Source organism: Protopterus annectens, chromosome 4.part0 (assembly GCF_019279795.1).
Source record: "Protopterus annectens isolate FY-2018-M chromosome 4.part0, PAN1.0, whole genome shotgun sequence".
Taxonomy (NCBI): domain Eukaryota; kingdom Metazoa; phylum Chordata; order Ceratodontiformes; family Protopteridae; genus Protopterus; species Protopterus annectens.
Genome location: NC_056733.1, coordinates 380,124,659 through 380,150,826, shown reverse-complemented (window position 1 = coordinate 380,150,826; position 26,168 = coordinate 380,124,659).

The window sequence follows — 26,168 nt, the reverse complement described above, 5'->3', positions numbered from 1 at the left end:
GAGGTAAAAGCTCACACAGCACCTATCAAGAAGAGTACGGGAAAGTTCCCTAATGGCCTGGTCAAATTTCCCTTTGTAGTATAGCTACACCCTCAGATCTGACTGAAAAGAGGTGACTATCCTAATGGGATTAACCTGATCAACAAACAGATTTGGCAAAAATTTCACTCCTTTATCCCCTCCAAAACTTATCCCAACACCCCCCCACCCTACATATCCAAAGAGCAGGTCATTCAAGCCTTGTCTAAGATAAAAAAACACAGCCTCTATGGGACCAGATGGCATCCCAGGCTGTCTTCTAAACAAACTGAAACATGAACTTGCATAACTATTAAGTACCCTATTCAACCACAGCCTAACCATTGGCTTTGCTTTTTGTAGAATGGAGAACAGCAACAGTTATTCCCCTCCACAAAGGTGGCTTAGTCACAGACCCAGGGAATTATATATCCATAAGTCTGACCATCCTCATCTGTAAAGCCATGGAACATATTTATTATTTATTTATTTATTGTATTTGTTTACCGGGAAAGTCCACTGGGCCCGAGGAGAAAAGCTCCACATAAAAGTCAACATTACAGAAATACAAATATCAAAAATACAAATATCAAAAATGTAGCACTATTTACAGTTTTTTAGCAATTCCATTGCAGTTTTATGGTAGTCCATCGATGATATTAGCATGTACTTTTGGTCATATAGATGCCATAGACATTACTTGTTGGGAGGCAGAAAAAACAGTAACATCGTATACAATTATTTACATGCATTTAAATCTGTGTAGGCAGTGCAGTAACAGTCACAGGTATGGCTGCAGACCTGCTAAGAGTGAATACCTGTAGCCCCAGAGAGTGGGAGTAGTGTGAAGAGAAGAAGAGTTATTTTTGGCATGGGCATAACCAGCAGGTAGAGAGGTGTTGTCTGAGGGATGTTTTAAAGAGAACAGGGTATGAGATGGAGGCTTTTAAGGTTGGGAGGTTTTTCCAAAGTTGGAGGTAGAGAAGCAGTAAAACATTTGGCCAGCTGGAAGTTGAGGTTTATTGACTTTAAGTAGAATTTTGTTTTCAGATCTAAGGTGTCTGTTTGGATGGTACAGAGTTAATATAGAGGAGAGAGCTGGACAAGCTGTTTGTTTATATATTATTTTACGTGCAGTAATTTAGTGAAGGCAGTTGAGATAGCGTGGAAGTCCAAGCCACTTTAGTTGTTGCAGTGAGGAACAGTGATGTGATGAGGATCTAGCATTTGTTGCAAATATAGCAATTTTATTGTAGCATATATAAAGTTTGTTTTTTAGTGAAGAGTGTATATTAGTGAGGATGGTGGCACCATATAGGAGGGATGGAAGTTGGAAGGCAGAGGCTAGTGTTCTTTTGGCATTGTTATTTAGGTAATAGTTATGTCTCTAGAGGGTACCTAGTTTCTGGTGTGTCTTTTTGATGTTATTGAGTATGTGGGGTTCAAAAGTTAGGGTTTCATCGATAGTGACTCCTAACAGTTTAGTACTGGGGATGACTTCTATGGAGGTATTATTTTGGGAGAGGATAGATAATTCAGCCCTGTTCAGGGGTGTTGTTTTTTTGGGAGTGAATAGAATCAGTTTGGTCCAGTTTGGGTTGAGAGCGAAGTGATTATTTGACATCCATTTTTTGGTGGATGTGAAGGCATTTTGGGGTAGTAGTTGAAGCTCAGAAGGGGTTTTTGCAGTGCAGATAATTGCTGAGTCATCTGCATATTGTATTACATCAGCCTGTATTAGTGACTCATGGAAATTGTTGATGAATAAGTCGAACAGTAGGGGGCCCAATATTGTGCCTTGGGGGACACTTGTGGAGATTTTTAAGAAGGTGGAAAAGGATTGCTGTCATTTGGTTGATTGGTATCTGTCAGAAAAGTAGCTAGAGAACCACTTTAGGGTTGGGGGTGAGACACCTAGGTTATTAAGTTTAGAGAGTAAAATGGGGTGAGAAATTGTATCAAATGCTTTTGAAAGGTCGAGGAAGAGTGAATAGACGATCAGACCTGAATTGCATGTTCGATTTCCTGTATCCAAAAAGAAGATGAGGGCTGTATTTGTGCTATGGCCTGGTCTAAAGCCATGTTGGGTTGGGGTGAGTAGTTGGCTGTTGATTAAATGGTTGATTAGTTGGGTGTGGACACATTTTTCAAGTATTTTAGAGATGGGGAGAGAATGGCTATTGGCCAGAAGTTTGAGATGTCGGAATTTTCGCCACCTTTGTGCAGGGGCAGAATGTAAGCTTTTTTCCAGATATTGGGTACATAAGACTCTTGGATTGATCTATTGTTTAGTATACTAATGGACCTCATAAATAAAGACATAGTTGACCTCCAAACCCTGGATCCAACCCGATTTGGCTTCATCAAGGGCAGAGTCTGCCTGCTAAACCTGGTGTATTTCTTCAAAACTGTAACCAGGGCCATTGACAAGGGCAAATCTGTGCACATAGCATATCTCGATTTGGCAAAGGCATTTGACACAATTCCATACCCTGGCATTACCGATAAACTTAGCAAACTGAATGCAAACCCTGTTATTGCAAGATGGGTTGTGAACTGGCTCACAAACCAGTCATACACCATCAAAGTTGGGACTCCATATCAACCAACAGACCTGTCACCATTGGGGTGCTACATGGGTTAGTCCTGGGCCCCATACTGTTTGGTTTATACTTCTCAGAAGTTCAGACCAAAACTAAGGGGTTGTGGCTGACCAAGTATGTGGATGACTGCAAACTGGATGCAATTATTCAATCCCCAAATGATGTCAGTATATTTCAGGAGGGTCTTACGCAGACCAACAACTGGCGTCTTAGTCATGGTCTCAAACTGAATGCAAAGAAATGCATCATCAGTCCCTTCAGTAAAAACAATGTCCTTTCACACTATCAAATTAACAACAATACCTAATGTACCTACATAGTGGTAAGGGATCTGGGATCACAAGTAGACTGCGACCTTAACTTTGACCACCATGTGGCTACTAAAGTAAGAAAGGCTTTCTACATTGCACACTTTATTAACAAAGACATCACCTCTAGAGCAAAAAGGGTTATAACCTCTCTATACTCATCACAAATCAGGCCCATAATTGAGTATAATGCCCCTTTTAGCATGTGCCATACAAAGTACCTGCAGCAAATGGAGAGACCTCAGAGGTTTCTAATTAAGAAGATCAAGGGACTCCAGCATGTGCCTTACACAGACCGACTAAAGTCCCTGTCACTATACTCAGTATTGTTAGACTTCTTAGCAGAGACTTATGACTGGCTTATAGGGCAATCTCCAACCCAAACCTAATGAATTTTCTGCACATCCGTAAATCAAACAGAACTAGAGCTACCCATTCCAAGGACCTAAATATGGTCTGCAACTTGAATAGGATGTGCTGGAGGGATAGATTTGTCTACCAGCAACTGCCACATCTTTGAAATAGGCTGCCAATTCATGTGAAGCAAAGCATGTCTATGACACTGTTCAAAAGGAAACTGGACGAGTGGATGTGGCACCATAAATTCTTACCAGTGATAGCACCCACAACCCTCCTGGACATGGGCTGTCATTAATAAATACACTCCTGGGTATTGACTAGAGTATCTAGACCCCAGAATACTGACTAAACATCTAACAGACCATTCCTCATGCAGGACCTGTGTTAGCTCTCATTACCCATCTCTTTGGCTTTAGATTATGGTTGACATTTTGTATCTACAAGGAGTGGATGGCTATCTTGATCATTGACATTCCAGGACATGAAATCTTCATATCAAGGATTTGTGTTTTGAGCTCAAAGCACTGACTAACACAAGGGTAAACATCTCCATGGAAATGCATACACACACACACACACACATATATATATATATATATATATATATATATATATATATATATATATATATATATATATATATATATATATATATATACTCTGTCCAGACAAAGTAGATGTAATTCTGTTATGCAGTATTTTATTAACTAAAGTATGCTATTCTAGCAAATGAGACTATTGTAAACTGCAATTATGTTCTTGTATTTTGCTAAATACTTTGCTGTATTGAGGTATATTCTTTACATCTTTACAAAAAGTAGTGTGATAGATATTATACAGCAGATAAACTAGCACCTGTACTCAAATCATGTGATTTATTTTATTAGATGTTTTTATTAGTTGGTCTTAATAACTGATTGCTATATAAAGGTCATTTGATTTTGTACATTTTGATATGCTGAAGTGCCTTTTTCTTGGGTGTGAAAGTGAAACCATGTGTTTGTACGTGTATTAAAGTGGATTTTATTACTTTGAGTTGTGTTGGCTGGTTTTGTTTCTTATCTTGAAAACGTTATACAGTCTAACAAAATGCTACACTAGTTTAACTAATAAACAATATTTTGCCATCTGCTCTGCACAAAATGCCAGATCCTGCTTGTCAGTGCAGTAAATTTGAAAAAAAAAAATAAAATTTTGCTAATAAATGGTGATTATATACATGTTTCGTAAATTCCATCATATGCAGAAAATGTAACTGTCTACCACATGTTGATAATAATGCTCTGTCTCAGAGAATATCTTGCCAGCTCCTATCTTCACATAAAACAGAAATTATACAATGCCATCTCAGCAAAGATGAGAAACATGCATGCTGATTGGCCAATCCAAGCAGCGTGCACATTGTAAATTCAAACTAACCTAACTAAGAAGTCTGGCTGCTGACGTATCATGCAGCCATGACTACAAATGAAGTAGACAGTACACAGGAAATATTAGTAGCAATCAACACATAAAAATGAAACTAGGAGATAGAACTTATCAACTGATGCATCGACCAGTAAAGTAAATAAAATGGCTATGGGTGACATTATGACATTACCCCGTTTCTGAAGATGGGAGTAACCCCTTCCCTCCTGGAAACTTCAAGGATCCTAAAAAACTGTACTGTAAAAACGGAGGTTATTTTTTAACGATAAACTCTGACGGCAGCAGGGATGAAGTAAGAGACAAAAACTACCCACACATTAAGTGAATTGGTTGCCCAACTCTATTAAAATGGCTTGTTATTTATAGAATAATGTTGTTGCCAGTGTAGCACTTACCCTTGTGAATGCACAGTTGTCATAGACGTCCTATAGAGATGTAGATAGCTCTTGAAATGTTAGAGAAAGCCCAGACTGTTTACATTTAAAAGTCTGTCCAACTGCCGTGTCTATGGAATTAAGAGAATTACAGCAATAAGGCAAAGTGCCAGTAAACGCACTAACTACTAATATTTTTCACTGGTACATTGACAAAATACTGGTATTGGTGTAGATGTACAGCTCATAATATAATTTCAGTATTTGATGTTATTTTATTGTAATCCCTATAGTACAATATGTAGCATTTTTATGAGGGATAGAAGAACATATTCTCTTAATTCCATATACATGGTGTTGAAAAATATGGCTTGTGAAAACACGGCAGGGTGACAGACTTTTAAATGTACATAGCCAGTTGTGTTTCTAACATTTCAAGAGCTATCTACATCTCTATAGGACCGCTATGACAACTGTGCAGTAACATTGTAAAAAAAACAAAAAAAAAACTGTGAAAAAGACCTTACACACAAACAATAACCACACATTAAATATCCAACTTCCTCACCTACATTACTATGCTAAAGTAAGTTACTAAATAAAAGTGTGGACTATTTTATCTCACAAAAAGTACAACAATTCAAAGTAAAGCAAACAAAAACCTAAATAACTACAACATACACATAACACAACACAAAACTAACACCATTGTATAATAGCAATAACCCACGACTGGGTGTGGGTTATGCTGGATTTACCCATGGTTGGCTTTGTTTGGTAACTGTGGCTTTGCCCTTATGACCAAACCACACCAACCGTGGCTAAATCCAACATTACCCATACCCAGCCATAGGCTATTGCTATAAAAGCATGTATAACAATATAAAATACATAATAAAACAGCAAAACAAACTAGTTACATGGTTGCCTAAATTAATATGATAAAAAGATGACTTCAAAGTGCTGTATGTGATCATATAGTATATCAGTCATCTCTCTCCAGTATTTCCACCACTTGTTGCCAGGAGTTATAATAAGAAGTGATCTTCTCTGTTATTTTCCTGATAGTTGTTAGTTCCATCTGGGATACAGACAATACAATGCTTCTAAAAATCTTTAAAAGTTGGAGATGTTTCACTCTTCCACTTTGTTGTGATCGTCTTGTTGTCTTGTGTGCAATGGCTAAAATGGTCCATAGAAGTGAAAACTTTCCTCTAGTGACACATTGTGGAATGGAAGCATTAAACAAAATTACAAATTTGGATAACTGCAACTTATCATTTAAAACTGTTTGTGAAAAATGGTTTACACTAACCCAAATGTAAGTAGCTGGCAATCAAAAAACATGTGTTGTCAGTTTGCCTGCAATTTTGTTTTACATTTCTAGCATCCATTTTCTTGTTTAAACATTAATTCTAATCTGTGTGGTATCAGAAAAGACCTATGAAGAAATTTCCATGCAAATAATTTCCTGTGGAGTGACAGGGAAGTACATTTAGGCGAAGCAAGTATTAATCTTTTCACATTATCATCAGGAGTTTGATTTTTAATTATTTTATAATAATCCCACAAATTTACTTTATAATATATGTTAGTGCTTTTAATTATTTTATACATTTTTGATAAATAACCTTTTCCTTGGACAACATGATTTGTTAAGTAAATGAAATATTCAACAAATTTAGGAACATTTTGTCTAATAGTTATCAACTCTAATCTATTTATAACATATTGCCTTAGATGTTGTATTGCTAGCCACATATTACTGTCCAGATTGAATTTATTTTTAACTTGTTCCATTGATAGAAGTTTACTAATGTAAGAATTGATGCCAGTAGATTGGTTCCGTTTCTTTAAGAATTTTGATTATGGCCACATCAAAAGTATTCATATAATCCTGGGTACAGGCAATGGGGTATAACAAAAATAGCCAATCCTTGATATCTAGATTCTTTAGATAAGTTTTGTATAATTTTAATGTACCTCTTATAAATTTAGAACTTATATATTTCTTTTTATCAAATAATGTATATTCTCTCAAAATCCTGAGGAGATTATTAGATACCAACTCTGTGTATTGCAGTGACATTGAATTACCTGATTTTAACCAAATACTTTCATGTATTTTTTTCCATTTAGCTGAATAAGAAGTGTTTATCCACAAGGATTAGGTCTTTATGATAGATGATTATGCATAAACCTCTATATCAGGAAGATTTATACCTCCCACTCCCCAATCATGCAAATGATGATTAATAGCTATTCTGGGTCTACTATTAAACAATAAAACATTTAGCATTAATCTGTTGAACTGTTTTATATATTGTTTAGAGGGGGAATTTGGAATGCTTGTATAAAATACAATAGTTTTGGAAAAAATAACCATTTTTATTATGTATAATCTTCAATTGTAAAAAAAAAAATTGTTCCATTTTATGTAAGGCTTTTTATATGATTTAAAATATTGCTGCAATTAGCAGTTAATTTCGCACTTAAATTCTTGGTTAATATGACCCCTAAGTATTTGATTTTATTGTCAGGGGTAAGATATTGAGAAATTTTCTTGTTTAAATTCTTTTCATCCGAGTTTATTAAAAGCAATTTTGTTTTAATTTCATTGAATTTAAGATGAGAAATAGACTGGAAGTAATCAACTTACTTTAATTAATTAACATTGCCATTTAGAGTTAACCGAATGTCATCAGCAAAGAGCTGAACCTTAATTTCTAGATTATTCCCAATCAGTATACATTTAATGTTTGTATTCATTATATTATAGTATGCAAAAGGCTCTAGGAGCAAAGCAAACAACAAAGGAGCTAAAGGGCATCCTTGCTTTCTGCCCTTAGCATTTGATACAGAAGTTGAAAAAACATGACCCAATCTTAATATAGGCTAAAGATTTCTAATAAAGTGATTTTAATAATTGAGTAAACTTATGTGAGAATCCATAATTTTCCTAGCTCTAGGATTAAATATTTCCAACTAGACTCACTAGGGTCATATTTCTTTAACTAAGAGTTATATAGTCAAGCAAAGAAAATATTATTTTAATGTTATCATAAGTGTTCCTACCCTTTATGAAGTCTGTTTGATCTTCATCTACTAATGAAGGAAGCAGCTGTTTAATTGTATCTGCATGAACTGGCATGAACAATTTGTAATCAACATTCAGAAGGGATATAGATCTGTAACAGGAGCATTCATTAGCAGTTTTTCAGATTTCAAAATAGGGGAAATTACTGTATACTTGCAAGGCGTATGTCTATGTCTTCCTTTACTAGACTAAACACCTTTAACATCAAGACCACAGCTTCCTTAGGTAGGAGTTATAACATCTCTGGAATAATATTATCTACACCAGGTGCTTTATTACGTTTTAGCTTATTTATTTGGGATTTAGGTTCAGTCATTATTTGTTTATCAATTAACCTAATATGCTGATCATGTAGTTTAAACTTGTTTGCCTTAAGAAAAGAACTTATTATATTTTGTGGTTCAAGTTCGGTACTTTCTGAGTTAATATTATGAAAATGTATTTAAATGCTTCCAGTATTCCTTCTAAATCTGACACTTTCTTCCTGATGCCGATACGAAACAGTCTTTAGCATCAACAGGACAACCGCGGCAGTAAGATAGTATCAAGAACAGTAAAAAACGTGTATAGCTGTCCGTATAAAATACTTAAAAGCGTATAAAAAAGCTTGAAACATCCAGCTAACAAAACGTACGATTTATTAACAAAAGTAAGCGCTTTCACCACAAAAGTATAAATACTTTTTTAAAAACAAAATAAAATAAATACCAATAATTAACTTATTAATAAATGTGTCAGCTTGTAAGTTCAACTTTATTATATATGATTATATGAGATGTATTTAATTCTATTGTAAAAATGTATTTATATTACAACAGGACTTGGGGGTTCTTTAATGTACATGTACTTATTCACTTTACATTTACTAGGTTTTAATAGTATTTTAATAATAGAGATATACACTTTTTGTATATTTCTTACAAGCTGACACATTTATTAATAAGTTAATTATTGGTATTTATTTTATTTTGTTTTTAAAAAAGTATTTATAAATGTATTTATACATGCTTAAAACTTTAAGAAACGCATTTCATTAATTTGTATCTACAGATCAATTAAGGAAGTGATGTCATGTCTTTGATTAAGCATTTGGTATTTAAATGTCTATTTGGATGTAGTTTGTAAGTCTGATGAAGCCCTTGTGGTGAAAGCACTTACTTTTGTTAATAAATCGTACGTTTTGTCAGCTGGACGTTTCAAGCTTTTTTATATGCTTTTCAGTATTTTATACAGACAGCTATACACGTTTTTTACTGTTCTTGATACTATCTTACTGCCGTGGTTGTCCTGCTGATGCTACAGACTGTTTCGCATCTTATTCTTTTATTATTTACTACAGCATCCACGGGACGTTTACTCCTTTGGGGTTACCTGTGTTTTTGTATTTATCTGATATATATATATATATACTTCATTTATCTGATTTGATTTTATTATCTTTTTAGTTCTATTTGTTATTCTTTTGTGATTTCTAGGGATCATTAAATAAGTAATAAGTCTAATCTTCTCTTGATCAGTCATAGTTTTGTGATGCAATGTTTATAAATATTTTTTATTCTTCTCTTCTAGTTCATTAGTTAAGTGCTTTCAGTAAGGTTTATTTCAAGGAAGGATTGTATTTCCTTGATAAAAAATTCCTTAAAATCTTTTAAGTTTGCTATATAAGACGTATTCTAGTGATATACCTACTTTTACTTGTTTGAATTTCTAAGTCAAATATAAATGCATTATGATCTGATAAGGGGCAAGAAATTACTTTCACTTTAGCTAGCTTTGCCGTTAAATCTCTTGAGAAATATACTCTATCAATTTTTGAATGAGCACCATGTCTATGTGAATAAAATGTGCAAAATAATGAATCTGGGTAGCACATTCATTTATATCTACTAAATTAAACATGTCAGTAATTCATTCATTGCCTTTGATGATGCAGTTTTCCTACATGTGTTTGTAGAGTTAGTGTCATTTTTATTTATTGCACAGTTAGAATCTCCAACTAGTATTAAATTATCATTAGAATATTGTATAATGTCTTTTATGTGATGTTTAACTACTTTAACTCCTAAATCGGGAATCCAGTAGAGGTTCACTAACGTATATATCTTCCCATTTATCTCTAAAGCTACCAAGCAAAGCATTCCTTGATCTATCTTGATAAGTATTTATAACTTTAGGTATAATGGCTGAGTTCTTCCATAAAATCATTACACCTCTTGCCTTTTCTTTATGATGTGAACTTGATAAAACTGTACAGTTACTAATATTGAATTTGTTTAAACCTACTTGTAAAAGATGCATTTCTTGTAAAAAAAATAAGCTGTGGATTAGAGTTTTTAAGTATTTAATTAAACTTTCCCTTTTACAACTATTGTTTAAGCCATTTACATTAATGGAAGTGCATTTCATACATAGGTTATTACTTACAGAATTTCTAAGCATGTATATGTGATACTTTGAGAGGGAAGAGCAAAAACATACATAGAACTAGAGGAAGTGACTTGATTACTTGTGAAATGATTATATTCCTAATGTACCTAGGCACCCAAAAGGAATAAAAAGGAAATAAAAAATTAAATATTGAATTAAAAAAACATACTATGCAATCTATGGGGACAAAAGATTCCCTACACTTGAATTGCCAAGCTATCTAAGTGCACCCACTAAAGTCCCTATCCAAGTTATCCCTAAGTCCAACTAATAACTTTATTTATAACAGAAAGTACCTAGTTATTATTTTAAACTATCTAAATAATTCACAAATATATACCAGACTCCATACAAAATGGATACCACCACTTAAATAGTATTATAAACTCAGATTAAGATGCAGTGACTATAATAAGCAATAATACAAATTTAACTTCTTCACTATGTCTTTCTTTCTTTTGGCTTTTCCCAGTTAGGGGTCGCCACAGCAGAACTCCGGTCCGCTAATGATTGACAGTAGATTTTTACATGCCGAGTTGCCGGCCCTGATGCACAACCTTCAACGAAGGTATGCCCATTCACGCATGTCTCCACACAGAAGACGCTCTAGCTGAGAATCGAACAGGACAACGTCTTACTGTGAGGTGACAACGCTACAGCAGCACCACCACAGCAGTTTGCACTTCTAATAACCAACCAGAAATAACAATTCTTTCATAAATTGTACTAAAAGAAATACATACTAAAAAACATTTTGAACATTAAATATATTATATACATAAATAAGGCTGTTAAATAACTTCCAATAAGCCTGTAGAATCAATTAGGCTAAAATGGTATATGTATCACTTTAAATAGCTAGACAGCATGAACGACTCATGTATGACCTTTAGCTAGAGCAGTTACATCATGTCTGAGCTGTTTAGTTTCATTTTGAGCTGATTGTACATTTGTGAAGGCATTTAAGCTGTGGAATAACTCAAACTTAAGAAAAGGACTTAGAAAAGAGAAGATGAAGTGTTTTATCTCGCGATCTTGGGGGGAAAACAAGAAAGACTAAGACTTCAGAATTTTGGCTTGAGCTCATGAAGTGACTAACTGTAATCTCCTTCACTTCACAGGATCATAGGATTAAAGGAAGTTACTAGGCTATTGGCCCTGCAGCCCTTACAAGCCTAGCCAAAAATTTAGAACATGTTCCAACAAGTCAGCACCCAATGCCACTGTCCAGCAGGGATACAGGTGGAATCCCAGGGGTGCATTTTTTATTCCCCATCCAGTTATCCAGGTTAAGCTTAAAAAGGGTTTATGAGGTACTCTGCTTGACATGGAGAGCTAGTCAATGCCACAAAATGGGGAGTCTCTGGGACACAAATCTGTCCTGCCAATAAGTCCTATTGATGTCACAGACCAGGTTGAGGTCGCTTGTGCAGGTTACTTGAGTGAAGCTTGACTTCCGGATATGCAGCAGTCACATCAAGGTGGAGCCTGAGATTGCTTTCTATGCCAGGCAGAGGTCACCTCTGAGGAATCTGTATGAGACTGAGTAGAGAGACAGGGCCTTTAGCCTATCTGTGTAGTGTAGATGTTTGAGGCCTTGGATTATCCTGGTGAGGAACCTCTGTGGTCTCTCCAGCTGCTGCATGTGCTTTGTGAGGTACATGTCGAAGGGGGCATTGTACTCAATAATGGGTTTTATAAGGGAGGAATACAGCTATGTTATGACTACTTTGTCCCTGGATGAGATACCCTTAATAATGTGATAGGTCATGTAGAACGTTTTCCATACAATGGAGGCAATATGGTGGTCAAAAGTCAGTTTGCTATCAGCCTAGGTGCCCAAGTCCCTCACAACTGATTGTGTGCTTGGAACCTTGTTATTAATGTGATCATTTATGGAGATGTCACTTTTCCTGAAGGGGATGAAGTTGCATTTTTTGGCATTCGGTTTGAGGCAGTGTTTCTGGCACCAGTCACTTCTTTGGGTGAGACAATCTTGGAGGATGTCCACATCACTTAGAGAATTGATGACAGCAGCAAGCTTGCAGTCATCTGCAAACTTGGTCAGCCATAGCCCACTGGTTTTGGCCTGTACCTCATAAAAGTATATCCCAAACAACAGAGGCCCCAAGAATGATCCCTGGGGTACACCGCTCATTACAGATCTACTGTTTAAGGTGGTTTCCCCTATTTTGACTTGGTGGGTTCTATCAGTGAGTTACCCGTCTGATAACATACGGATTGCTGCCTAGTTGAGAGAGTATATTTATTATAGCAGAGTGGGGAATAGTATCAAAGGCTTTGATCAGGTCAAGGTAGGTGCTGTATACCATCTTCCCCTCGTCCATGGCTTTGGTGACTGTCTTAAAGAAGTCGACCAAATTGAACAGGCATGACTATCCCTTGACAAAACCAAACTGTGTGGGATCAAGTGTTTGAAGGTTGCTAATGTCCTTGTTAATGAGGTCCATGATAATCTGCGCCATGGCCTATCAGATCAAGCTAGTTAGGCTGATGGATCTATAATTTCCTGGATCGGTGGATGCTCCACCTTTTTGCAAAAGGATGACAATGGCTATCCTCTACTCGGCTGGAATGAAGCTGGTACTTAGGCTTTGGTGAATAGGGTACCTAATGGTACTGCAAGTTCCTGCCTGAGTTCATGTAGGATGCAACCTGGGATTTTATTGGGTCCCCTGGAGGCTGCATTTTTTGCCTTTGAGAAGGCAGTGATTACTTGCTCCCTAGAGATAAGGGAAGGGAGGCAGTTGCTGTGGATATCCTAATTTACTGATGGAGGGCCTGAGGGGGGAATTTTTTACTGAACCTGTCTGTCAGCTGGCTATCTATATCTATGGTGTTTGTGTATGTGGGTGACCTTGACCACTAGTTCTAAGAAAATCTGGGTGCTTTCTTTGAGATTGTGGACATATGTGAAGAAGGCCTTATGATTGTCTTTAGTAGATGTGGCCAGTTTGACTTGAAGTTTGCTTTGGAGAATTTTAGTGATGCTCTTATTTGCTTGTTCAGGCTAAGGAGAGATTGTTTCCGATTAGGCACTTGCTCCTTCTTGATCTTGACAGCAATTTTTTTCCCTTTTATTATAGAGTTTATTTATTACAGATGTCCACCAGACAGGTTTACTCTTCCTTGAGGAGGAGGATTTTGCCCTGTCGGGTATTCATGGTTCCATGCAGCTATATAAATGCTTGTATAGTACTTTGGTGTAGTTTTGGACATATGTGCCAGTTCTTATGAAGGGGGAAGAGGGCTGTGAAGCTATTTATACCTTTGCTCAGGAGGTTGTATCAGCTTTGGATATGTTTTTTTTTGTTTAACCCTAGTTGGGGGGGGGGGGTCGGGGAAATAGTGACTTCAAAAGTGATCACTTTGTGGTCGGATCTTACCAGGGATGATGACACTGTAGGGATGCTGCAGTGGTTACTCATGTTGGTAATACCAAGTCCAAGATATTTTCACCTCTTGTGGGGGTGTCGACCAGCTGGTCCAAGGCATTTACACTGACAAAATCAAGGAATCTCTGGGCATTTATGTTTTGGCATGAGTAGTTTTTTAATCTGCGGTTGGATAGTTAAAGTCACCCAGGGTCAAGGTAAAGGGTTGAATCTTGATGGATTCAAAAAGGTCCATATAGGTTGATTGGGCATCTTGAGTCAAAGTTGGGGGCCTGTAGCTAGCTATGATTTGAACAGGGGTCTTGTAAATTGTTAACTGCACTGGGGTGTCTCCTGTGCAGCATACTGTTTGACCATCCTGGAGGTGTGCATGTCTTTTATATATATTGCAACTCCACCTCCTTTTGCATTGCTGCCCACAGTTTGAGGTCTGAATGTATGATAGGATGAGTATCCTGGTATGGCTAGGGTGCTCTCCACAGCTTTGAACCAGGTTTTGGTGGCTGCACAAATGTCAGCATCTTTCAGCATTAAGAGTGCTTGCAATGAGTGCAGTTTCATGTTTAGACTCCTAGCATTTAGCAGGATGGCCTTTAATTTGCATTTTGAAGAATTTTTCATGTTGGTAGTTTTGACCTCATGACATTGCCTAAAATGGCACTATGGGGGAGGCAAGAGCCTTTGCCAGGAGTCTGAAGCCCAAGGTAGAAAGATGCAGGCCATCTCTGGCATGGTATTGTGGTTTGTCAATCATATCATCCCAGGCTGCCAGATGCTGGATCCCCTTGAAATAACACCAGAAACTAAGCCAGTTGTTAAAGGCAATCATTTTTTGTTTGTATTGAGGCATGATTCTGGGTGATGGTAGAATGCTTCTTAAGACTGGGAACATACCTGCCTGGGACACATATTCAGCGAGCTTGATTATGTCTCTCTTCATATAGTCTATGGAGGTACTTCTCAAGTCATTCACGCCAACATGAACTATGACAGAGTCATAACAGTACCTGTTGAGAGACTTGAGTGCATAGGTGATATGGAAGATTCTGGCACCTGACAAACAACTAACCATGACTTTCTCCTTATCCAGCCTGGTGAGGAGCACATCTCTGCATCTCTCAATGGAATCTCCTATGACTAATATGTTGGGCTTATGTTTAGGCCTTAGTGGCTGTGAGACACAGCTGTCTGGACTATGTGTGGTGTCTGGTGGGCAGTGGAGCTCATGTGTGTTTTTGCTCAGAGGTATCTTTTGTTTGTGTATGTTTTTGTTGAGGAACTCCGCATATGTGGGTGTGTGCTTTGTAAGTGTGGGTGGTGTTTGAGGTGTGGTGTTTGTGTTGACAACCTTCTCAGTGCCAGATATTCTGGTTTGTGAGAGAGAAAGCGATGACTCCAGGTTCTTAATTACAATTACATCTCTCACAAATTGTGTTCCTAGGTGGTAGTAGTAGAGGGTTGTCCGTGTACATGAGGCAGTTGCTACACTGTCTCAGGATGCCCCTATCAACCAATTGTCAGGAGAAAATGTAGGAAATTGTCCATCCATGCTTGTCAGAAACTGAGGGAGAGAAACCAGAGAGACCTAAGAGGGTAAAGGGTGGAAAGTCTAAGAGTACTATCACTCGGTGATTGCACAAGTGCTACTAAGAGAAAATTTGTAGCTGGAATACCTCAAAAAGGGTTAAAAATGTGCAGCTGTAGTTCTGGATGGAGCAAACCAAGATCCAGATTATGCTACTCAATTTAAGAGTTGAAAATACAGTAAAACTCATAAAGAAGCACAGATTAACCACTTACAGACAACAGAACTCATAGTATGAAAAAATACAGTTTGAAATGCAGTAAAATGAAATTAAACAGTAATGAACTGCAGTAAATAGGAATGAAATACAGTTAAACAGTAATGAAATGCAGTCGATCAGTAAGTTGCTTTAAAACAGCGCAAAGGCGATAAATTTGCTCAAAATCACAGCAGTAAAAAAGCTCAAATAAGCAGATATTCGGTAAAATAATATCATCAATTTAAGGCTACCGACAAGTAGTAACAAATGCGGCAAACTAAATGCAGTTGAACCCCTAAGCGCAAAAAGCAAAATGAAGTGGGAAGAGGCACAATATATAAATTTTACATAACTCATTTAAGGGTTTAACTTTTAAAAAGATGTCCAAAATCATAGAATCCAAATGTAAACATTAAATAAAAGCAGATATTTAAAAGACTAGTTAAACTAATATAGTATTAGAATTCCTAATGTAAAATTTATGTAGCAAAATGTTTATTAAAACAATACATTTTCACCCTGTTATATGTTGATGTACTTTAACCACCATTTAGATGTTACTAATAAGCATTAAATTCACCCCAAATGTCTTGCATTCATTAATAGGATATATAAAAGTTCGCTGAGTTAAGTGAAATAAGAATAATCTGTTATTTCTAGTATTTAGCCGTGTTTCCGCTCCGCTGTTTCTGTTTTGATCCTTGCTGTTACTATTTTGTGCGGAGGAGCGGTTCACTCTACAGTTTCATTTCATTTCTAGTATTTAGCCACGGTGCCATAATATAACAATGTGTTATAACAGTGTGTTATGTTTTGAAGTTGTTAAGCAAAACATATACATTTATAATTATTAAGTTCCCTTGTATTGATTTTAGATTATTAAAAAAGCACCATATACACTTCTTTAGTAGGACTTTACTATAAGTTAAGTATTTTATAGTGTAATGTTGTATTATGAATGTTTTACCAGAAGCAAATAATCAACATTAGTGAGAAAAGAAAGCTTTTACCTTTTTTCCTTTGTGGATTACGGAAAAGGTGACATTTCTTTATAGTGGAATTGGATATAAAACAGATGCTATTATAGTAACAGAAAAAATAGTTAAGAAATTATTTGTCTTTTAGTTTTTTCTTTTTTCTTGTCCCCTATTTTCCAGTTGTTATTCTCTGCTTGACACTTAAGTGAAAAAATATAGCAATCCATTTCTTCTGATTGATCTATAATGTTGTTGTTTGTTAAATATGTAACAACAGAGTGTAAAGTATCAAACGTTTCGGTACCATCCGGAAAGAATACTTTACGTCTTGCAGGAAACAAAATACAAACTTTAAAATGTTTCTTTGTCATTTCCTTGATCAATGATAAATATTCCTTTCTTCTTGTAATCACTGCAGACAAATAGTCATTGTCAAATCTTATGATGTCATTAAACTTAATTGGAGAGTTAGCCTATGCTGTTTTCAATACCAGTGCTTTGCCTTGGGAAGAAAAAAGTGTACAATTATAGACTCTGGATTAGAGTTTACCTTTATAGAAACTGAAGAAGATGCCAGAGATCTGTGGTATCTTTCTATGCCAAAAGAAAGAGACTCCTGCAGGTTTAAGGTATTAGGTAGCCAAGATGTGAAGAAGTTTATCATGTTGCCCCCCTGTTTTTTCTGGCAAGCCATATATATGAAGATCATTTCTTCTTGATATATTTTCTAGATCACCAATTTTACTGAGTAAAAAAAGTGTTTTGTTTAAAGAGCAATTCCATATGAAGCACGTATACAATTACTCTGCCCTTCAGGTCATTTAAAGAGTCTTCTGTACCAGTAATCTGAGTACTATGTTGCATTATCATTTCTTTCAACAGTTCCATTTGCTTTGTACTCTCCTCTTTAAAATAATCAAGCTTACTGTCCATTTTATATATTTTTATAGATAAATCATAGTGAAAAGCAAAGCTTGTAACTCCTTCTTCATTGACCGGTTCTGCATATGGCTTTAAGAGTAACTCATCTTGAGGAGATGTCAGTGCCCTTTCTGAAAGGATTTTGACAGAAAATTCAGCAAATAAAGAAAAAAAAAAAAGAATTTCAATACATTCTTCAAGGGACATTAAGAAATATAAACCCATAGGTTTGCTAAATCAGCTGGTCCTGTTTTTTTTTAATGTTTCTGTTAGAAATAAATATTAAATAGCAGAGCTAAGTAAAAGTGTTGCTAACCAGGGATCATCTTGGTCACGCCCCAACATGTTCTACTTAAAGGCAAAAAGTATTATGCTGTATTTCCTGCAGTGAAACTTGTACTAAATCTTCATTTTTCTTATTCTCTTGTGACTACCGTTAGTGTCAGAGATTACATATATACACACCTTCATATTGGCAATTTAATTGCAGCAGCAAACAGTACAGCATCCTGAGGACTCAGCAGTGTCCCCAACTTGTAACTACAATGCTGCTCTTTCTGTTTATTGCCATTTTCCTTTACAATATGTTTTATATACTTGCATTTCTATTACTTTTATCTGCAATATTTAAATTGGGCTACTAATTAATACACTCATAAAAAAGAGAAAAAAATAGCAGTCATATGAATATTTCCAGCATAAAAATGGAGAGTACTCACATATTATCGCAACCAGATTTTCACAGTCGCGAAATGCACATACCTCCACAGATCTGAGCGCAGGAAACACTTACCACTGTTACTGTACTTCCTCAGAAGTGGCTAAAAACTATACATGACTGTTAGGAACAGGAACAATTTAAGAAACCATCTCCCTTTCTTGCGTGCATTGCTTTGCAGATGCACGCCTGATTAAGAATGGCTGCTAATATCCTGTTGATTGCGGTCTTATTATCATCCCCTGAAAATTAAGCCAAGGAGATGTACGGAAGAGCAGCTTCTCTGTTTTCAGTCAGTTCCGTCTTCCCATACCTATTCCTGATTAACTCAAGCATGCAATGTTAACCAATGTGACTTCCCAGGGATAGACCGATAGTGGTTGTGCTTTGCGGGTTACTTGGAGAAGTATGGCAGGAGTTAGAAAAAGATTCAAACTATGAAAATCAAATCCCCATAACAACAATTGCAAGTAATACTGTCATGTAAGAAATGTAACATTACACTGCTTTGTCTGGTTTACATTTTTGTTATGCAGAAGGGTGATCTACACAATTATGAGTAGGTCTCTAAGCAGACCTGTCAACAGTTTGAATCATTCTCATGACAGCAGCTGTGACAATTGAAGCATGCGTGTGTACTGCACGGCAGACAGGAAGAAGGCTTGCACAACTGTTACTCTTCCTGAAAGTAAGGCAAACTGATTTCTAATCAGTAAGGATGTCAAACTAACACCTTATGGTGTTTACCGCAGTTGTTTTCATGCCAGCATGGCAATTTCGCAACCACGAAAATCTGGTTGCGATAATATGTAAGTACCAAATGGAGATAATACCTGTAAAAGCTGATTGTGAAAATAAATAATTAATGAAAGAAGAAACACCACCAGTGTACATATAATATATTTTGTCATTACATGACTGTCCTGTAGGATAGCAACAATCACAGTGAAATGTTATCACTGAGTTTCAGAGCAAGTTTCAAAATCCTCCAAATGCTGTGTCAACAGGAATAGGATTAGCAGGCAGCCATTACTTATGACAACTCCACCTCCTTTGAAAAGCTCTTCTGGATTTTCTTCTGGAATTCCTTAATTCTCTGGGTTCTGTGCTGAGTTCTGTCCTGTTTGGCATGTACTTTTCCTGAAGTAAAGTCAATACCAAAGGTCTCTGGCTGACTAAGTTTTTGCAAATGACTGCAAGCTAGGAGCAGTCATTGAATCCACAAGTGACTTAGCCATCCAGCTGGAAGGTTAGTCTTAAATAAATAAAAGGTGTCACAATCATGGTCTGAAGCTAAATGCCTAAAAATGCTTTACTATATTATTTGGGAAGTCATCTACCCCAGGAAACTACCATATTGACAATACACCCCTAAGAGTTGACCCAGTTGTTCAAGATTTGAGAACTTATGTGGATAGTCACCTACATTTTGACCAGTATGTGTCTATTGTTGTAAGAAAGTCCTTTTATACTGCACAACTTTTAAACAAAGGAATTGTGCCTAGATCTAGGGAAGTCATTGCTCCTCTTTACTCAGTACTCATTAGGCCAACCATTGAATATAATACCCCATTTGACATGTATCAGTCCAGATACATGCAACAACTGGAATTCCAACAGAGATGCCTTACTAAAAGTATTCAAGGCATAAGCAACTTGTCCTACATGGACTGACTCAAAGCACTGTACAGACTGCTAAGTGATGACTTGTGTCTGACTATCAAGGCATCCTCCAACCCATTACCGATGGATCTAATGCACATCAGCAAGTCAAATGGCATCAGAAACAGGGATCAAAATCTCTTCAGCAACATCAGCAGAATTGTTTGGAGAGAAAGGTATATTTCACAGGGGATACTGCGGCTATGGAACAGACTCCCTCATTCACATAAAACAAAGTTCATCACTGTCCATTTCCAAGTACAGCTTAGAGCTATGGATGGGAAACAAAAAAAATTACCTTACAATTGCTCCCGTACTACTAATGGACAGACGTAGCTCCTAAATGCTTTATCCCATGCATGGTTCAAATTATCTATGGTATGATCCCAATTATTATAGATAATTTGACCCATGCATGGGATAAAGCATTTAGGAGCTACATCTGTCCATGATCCTAGTTGTTATAGCAGCTGCGGTGGTGCAGCAGTTAGCGTTGTTACCTCACAGCAAGAGGTTCTCCGGTTTGATTCTTGGCTGGAGTGCCTTCTGTGGGGAATCTGCATGTCCTCCCCATGGTTGAGTGAATTTAAAGACATGCAGGTAGGTGTGTGGGTGTGCCTTCTTTGAAAGTTGGGTGCCGGGCTGGCAACTCAACACCATAAAAATTCACTGCCAGTCATTAGCGAACTGGAGTTCCACTGTAGTGACCCCTAACTAGGAAAAGCCAAAAGACAGTTTATGATCCCAGTTATTATCATTAGGGCTAATGCATAATTATCACCAATGGGATGTGTCAAACAGAGCATGTGTTGTAACTTTAAGAAGCATTTCCAAGTGTAGGTACATGCAAATAAATAGTGAGCACGTGCAGGCAGCAGTGCCTTTTTGAGAGAGCAGCCAGAGTGTTAACATGTATGAGTGCAGTAGTCTGTTTATAAGTTTATTTAAGTTTAAGTTACTAAGTCTTAATCCTGATGTGTTTGTATATAATAAAGCTTCTTGAACCAAATGCACAACTGTCTGTTTGTTTTATTCTGACCGGACGAGCTACAGGATGGGTAAGACCAATCTGTAATTAAACTGAATAGGTTATTTCAAGTACAGAAAATGAAACTGGCTAGGCTTAAAATGGTCCACAAGGGCAGCTAGTCTAGTACTTACCTATGAACCTATGAACTTATTACTAGAAAGAAAGAAAATAGATTGCAGAATGAATTTTGTGAGTGAATATAAGAGTATCTTTCTTTTTGCATGCTGAAGCAATAGATATGATTATTTTGCAAAGCTGTTCATATTTTTAAATGAATGGAGTTTAGCCATAATCAGATTTATGCTAACTTTTTCACAGGTTTTATACATAACTTTTTAGATAATAATAATTACTGAAATAAATCACTCATGGCTGCCATGACAATGGTTTTGTAGGTTTTACACTTGTTTTCAGAAACTTGCACAATACCGATTGTTCAGTCTGCTGTTATCTTGTCAACAAAAATACTAAGTCCTCTTACAGACACCACAAGTGAGAGGCAGCTCTCCTGTTGAGTCTTACATTTGAATTTTAAGTTTATTTGAGGTTTTGTCTATTTATTCTAATAAACAGTGGTAGTAGCATGTGAGAAGAAGACATGGTAAACATAGATCTCACTGCGGAGATCCAGTACCAGAATTTCTAATGAGACACAAGATGAACAGTGTTATAGGCCATATACAGAGGCACCACAAATTTGGATGTGTATCATGAAATGGCTGAGTAACAAGTAAAAATCCAAGGAACAACAGCCTAGTACATCATTCTAATGTGATATTACATAAAACTTTTCCTGCCATGGAAGAATGTGAAATATTAATAAAAAGAGGCAACAACACATCAAAATTAATTTAAACATAGGCAAGTCCATAACTTTTATTAGGGAAAATGTTTCTGGATGGGGTAGGGCCCAAGGGATATACCCACAGTGAACTAGTCCCAATTCCAAGACACATGCCCACAGGCCACTAGGTCCAATTGTAAAATACAAAACTACAAGAATACCCTGGATCAGTTGCCTTTACTTTAATATCTGCATTTAATATTTTAATACAAATGCATACACTAATGTTGCTTTAGTTTTTCTTACGCATAATTTTAAAGCACTGCATACACTGCTAATACTGTATATCATTGTACCCACAAACAGACAGACTAGCAGTACATTAACATATCCCCTTCTTGCCTTACTTTTTAGTAGCACAATGTTTGCAAAACAATATGGCATAAGAGACATTCACTGAGTGCGGCACAATAAATTTATGTGGGGCACCCTGTTCTGTCATCTTACTAAATGTTTATTGCAGCTCATGACTGTACTGCCAAAGAGTGTCTCTTGGGTAAATTTTTGTTGTCATTTAGCTGAAGGAAAAACTTTGATCAATGACATATTACCAAATTTACTGACTGCAATTTATGAACTAGGATCAATTTCTTTAACTTATATGTTCACATTGAGGTATTTCATTATCTCCTCTGCAGTTGTTTTCTTGGCATTTCGAAAAAAGAGCATGATCTTCAACACTCTACTCAAAAAAGGTTGCTTTCTGTCCTTGGTCTGAGGCATATATATAACATATGAGATATATATATATATATATATATATATATATATATATATATATATATATATATATACACATATATGGAACTACTTTAGAAATTTGACACTTCAGAAGATCGACACTCAGAACGACGAGACCAGAACAACGACAGCTTACATAAACGAAACATCACATAACCGACGTTTCAGAACAACGACAAAGTCCTGTGTACACATTGCAATCATTGTGAAAAAGGTTTAAAAATAAGATGCAAATGTGCCATTATGAAGTATAAATAAACAGCTAAGCATACTACCGCTGTGCTATGCACCATTTCAGTTAGACTAGCTGTACACATAGAAGCTCCAGGAGTAGCTGGTAGTGCATATAGCACTATTAACTCCCAGAAAGGAAAATAATTACTGGTAACAGATAATTACATCTACTACCTAAAAAGATGCAGGGAAAATAGAAGGTACTGGGGTTGTAGGTATAAAATTACCGAAGATTGTAGAGGCAGGGCGACAACCTTATTAATGCCTACTGGTGATATTCTACAGAAATCAGTACCTCACAATCATACCGCTGAGCCAGGAGAAGTGGAGAGATACAAGGTGTGCCATGAGGTGAAAACACGAGCACAGTTTAGTCGGGATACCCCGTGTCTAATTCTTGAGGATGCTGTAGCTTCCACGTCCCTAGACACAGTTTATTATGTTCCCCGTAGGAAAGCTCTGCTGCAACAGGTTGGGCATGTTCGCTGTAAACAGATTCCGTATCATGGAGGCGAGGAACTGACCGTAGACAACATTGATTTCACCAAATTCCCATTAAAGGATGGCTCATTTGTCAATAAGGAAATGTCTGACAGCAGTACAGATACTAAAGTGATAGTATTTAGTACAGTTAACAATCTACGGGACTTGAGCTGTGCCACTTTCTGGATGATGGATGGTACATTCTTTAGTAAAGGTGTAAACATTAGACAGCTGTACTCAATTCACAGTTTCATGAAATATGGCAGCCACAGTAAGTCCATTCCTTTACTGTATGCATTCCTATCCAAGAAGTCTTTAAAAGGCTACAATTATTTGTGGCACTGTGTGTTTCATCTCTTGTCAGAACAAAACCTACAAGTGGCTGTGCGATTTGTTTTATGTGATTTTGAAATAGTGGCTGTTAAGAGTATATGAGCAAATATCCCCAACGCTAAATCTAAGAGCTGTCTCTTCCACTTCTCCCAGAATGTTTGGCAGAAAATACAAGGGTTAGGCTTGACGCGTCAGTATAATACATCACAGGCATTCCAGCTGGCAGTTATGAGCCTTGTAGCTCTCTCATTTTTGAAAGAGGATGAGGTGGAGTCAACATTTGATGCATTGAAAGAGGATTTTCCACAGGAAGGGTTAGATGTCGTGAAATACTTTTCAGATTGGTACGTTCATGGCAGGGTGTGGAAATTTAATACAAGGACTTCCTCTGAACTACGTTTCCCACCATTGTTTCCTTTTACATTCTGGAACATTAGTGAGCTAAATAAATTGTCCCTACCACAAACTCAGAACACAGTTAAGGCATGACATAGGAGACTAAAGTGTCTCGTTGGGGAAAGAGGTACCAATTTGTATTTAATACTATTCAGTCTTACTTGCGAGCAAAACAGAGTAGATGAGTTATGGACCAGGTATTCCACTGGTTATGTCCCTTCCCCTAAAAAGAGGAAACTCATAGAGCGGCATAACAAGTTTCAGACTGTGTTAACTAACAGAGATGATTATACAGCTGTGAAATTTGTGAAAGCCGTGGCTAGACTTCTTAAAGTGTAGAGTCATTCCTTATGTTAAGCGATTACAAAACATGTTCACACGGGAATCCCTACAATTCCTGTTTAACACTATGTGTACACTTTACACTGCCATTTCCCCTGTCTATTGTCATTGTTCTGAAACATCAGTTATGTGATGTTTCGTTTATGTAAGCTGTCGTTGTTTTGGTCTCGTTCTGAGTATCGATCTTCTGAAGTGTCGAATTTCTAAAGTAGATCTATATACATATATATATATATATATATATAGAGAGAGAGAGAGGGAGAGAGATATTATAAATATATATATATATATATATATATATATATATATATATATATAAGTTCACTTCAGAATGTCAAAGTTTGAAAACTTTGAATTTCATATGGCCGAGACCATATGATTGAAATTTTAAAACTTCGAACATTCTGAACGGTGATCTCCATACAGCGCGGAATGGGAAATTTTTCCCTTTCCTCGCTGTAGTGCGATGTCGGAGTTGGTATATTTAAATAGCGGGAGGTGTGGTGGGTTGAGGAGCATGGTTTTGTGATGTTTTCTATTCATTTCAGAATTTTAAAGTTTTCAAACTGTGATCATATGGTCGAGACCATATGAAATTCAAAGTTTTCAAACTTCGACATTCTGAAGTGAATCTATATATATATATGTATATATATATATATATATATATATATATATATATATATATATTTATATATATATATATATATATATATATATATATATATATAGATATAGATATATATACACCATTACTTATCTTGGTTGACACAGCAAAATGTTGATGGCAAGAACATTGACCGCAAAAGATTGACAATGTAAACATTAACAGTCGACTTCACATGTGCGAGGAAAATCCTTGCCACATGCAAACAGAAACAAAAAATAAAAATTACATTGTATTTTGCAGGAAGCAGGGAAGCACGGGTGAAAGCCCCCCTGCACCCTCCAAACCCCCATGCTAATTATATGTACTAAATCTGAGATTGCACAGTCCCTGGGGAAAGAGAATATTCCTTCACTATAGGATTGTTGACCTAGCACACCTATCAACCATCTGCATATCTCAACCAACTGTGGTCAGTCAAGCAGATGATGATATTTTGATGTGACTGCCAATTTCAGGCATCCCATATATATGTATATGTGTGTATATATATATATATATATATATATATATATATATATATATATATATATATTTTTTTTTTTTTTTTTTTTAAGCACATGCCGAAGTAACATCTCTTGGGCAATTTCTTAGCACATTTCTGTTATCCAGTAAAAGAAAAAAAATATGTTTCTAAATGCTTCATATTCACTGGATAACTGCTTGCCAACAATTTTTAATAAAAACAGGTTTTTGTAGTCACATAAAATTGACGAGTGAATCATCTGCAGTACAGGTGTGTGTCACACAAGTGGTCTGTATATTTAAATTCTATCTACAATCATATCTTAAAATTTTGGAATTTATAGGTTCATAGGTTCATAGGTAGGTACTAGGCTATTGGCCCTTGGGCCTATACAAGCCTAGCAATAACGATTCCCTGACTATTGCTTCCCACAAATATTTACTTTCCTGGACCCGTGTCTAGCAGGGCTACTGATGTGATCCCCGGGGTGAATTTCCTATCTTCGATCCAATCGTCAAGGTTCCTCTTGAAGAGGGCCA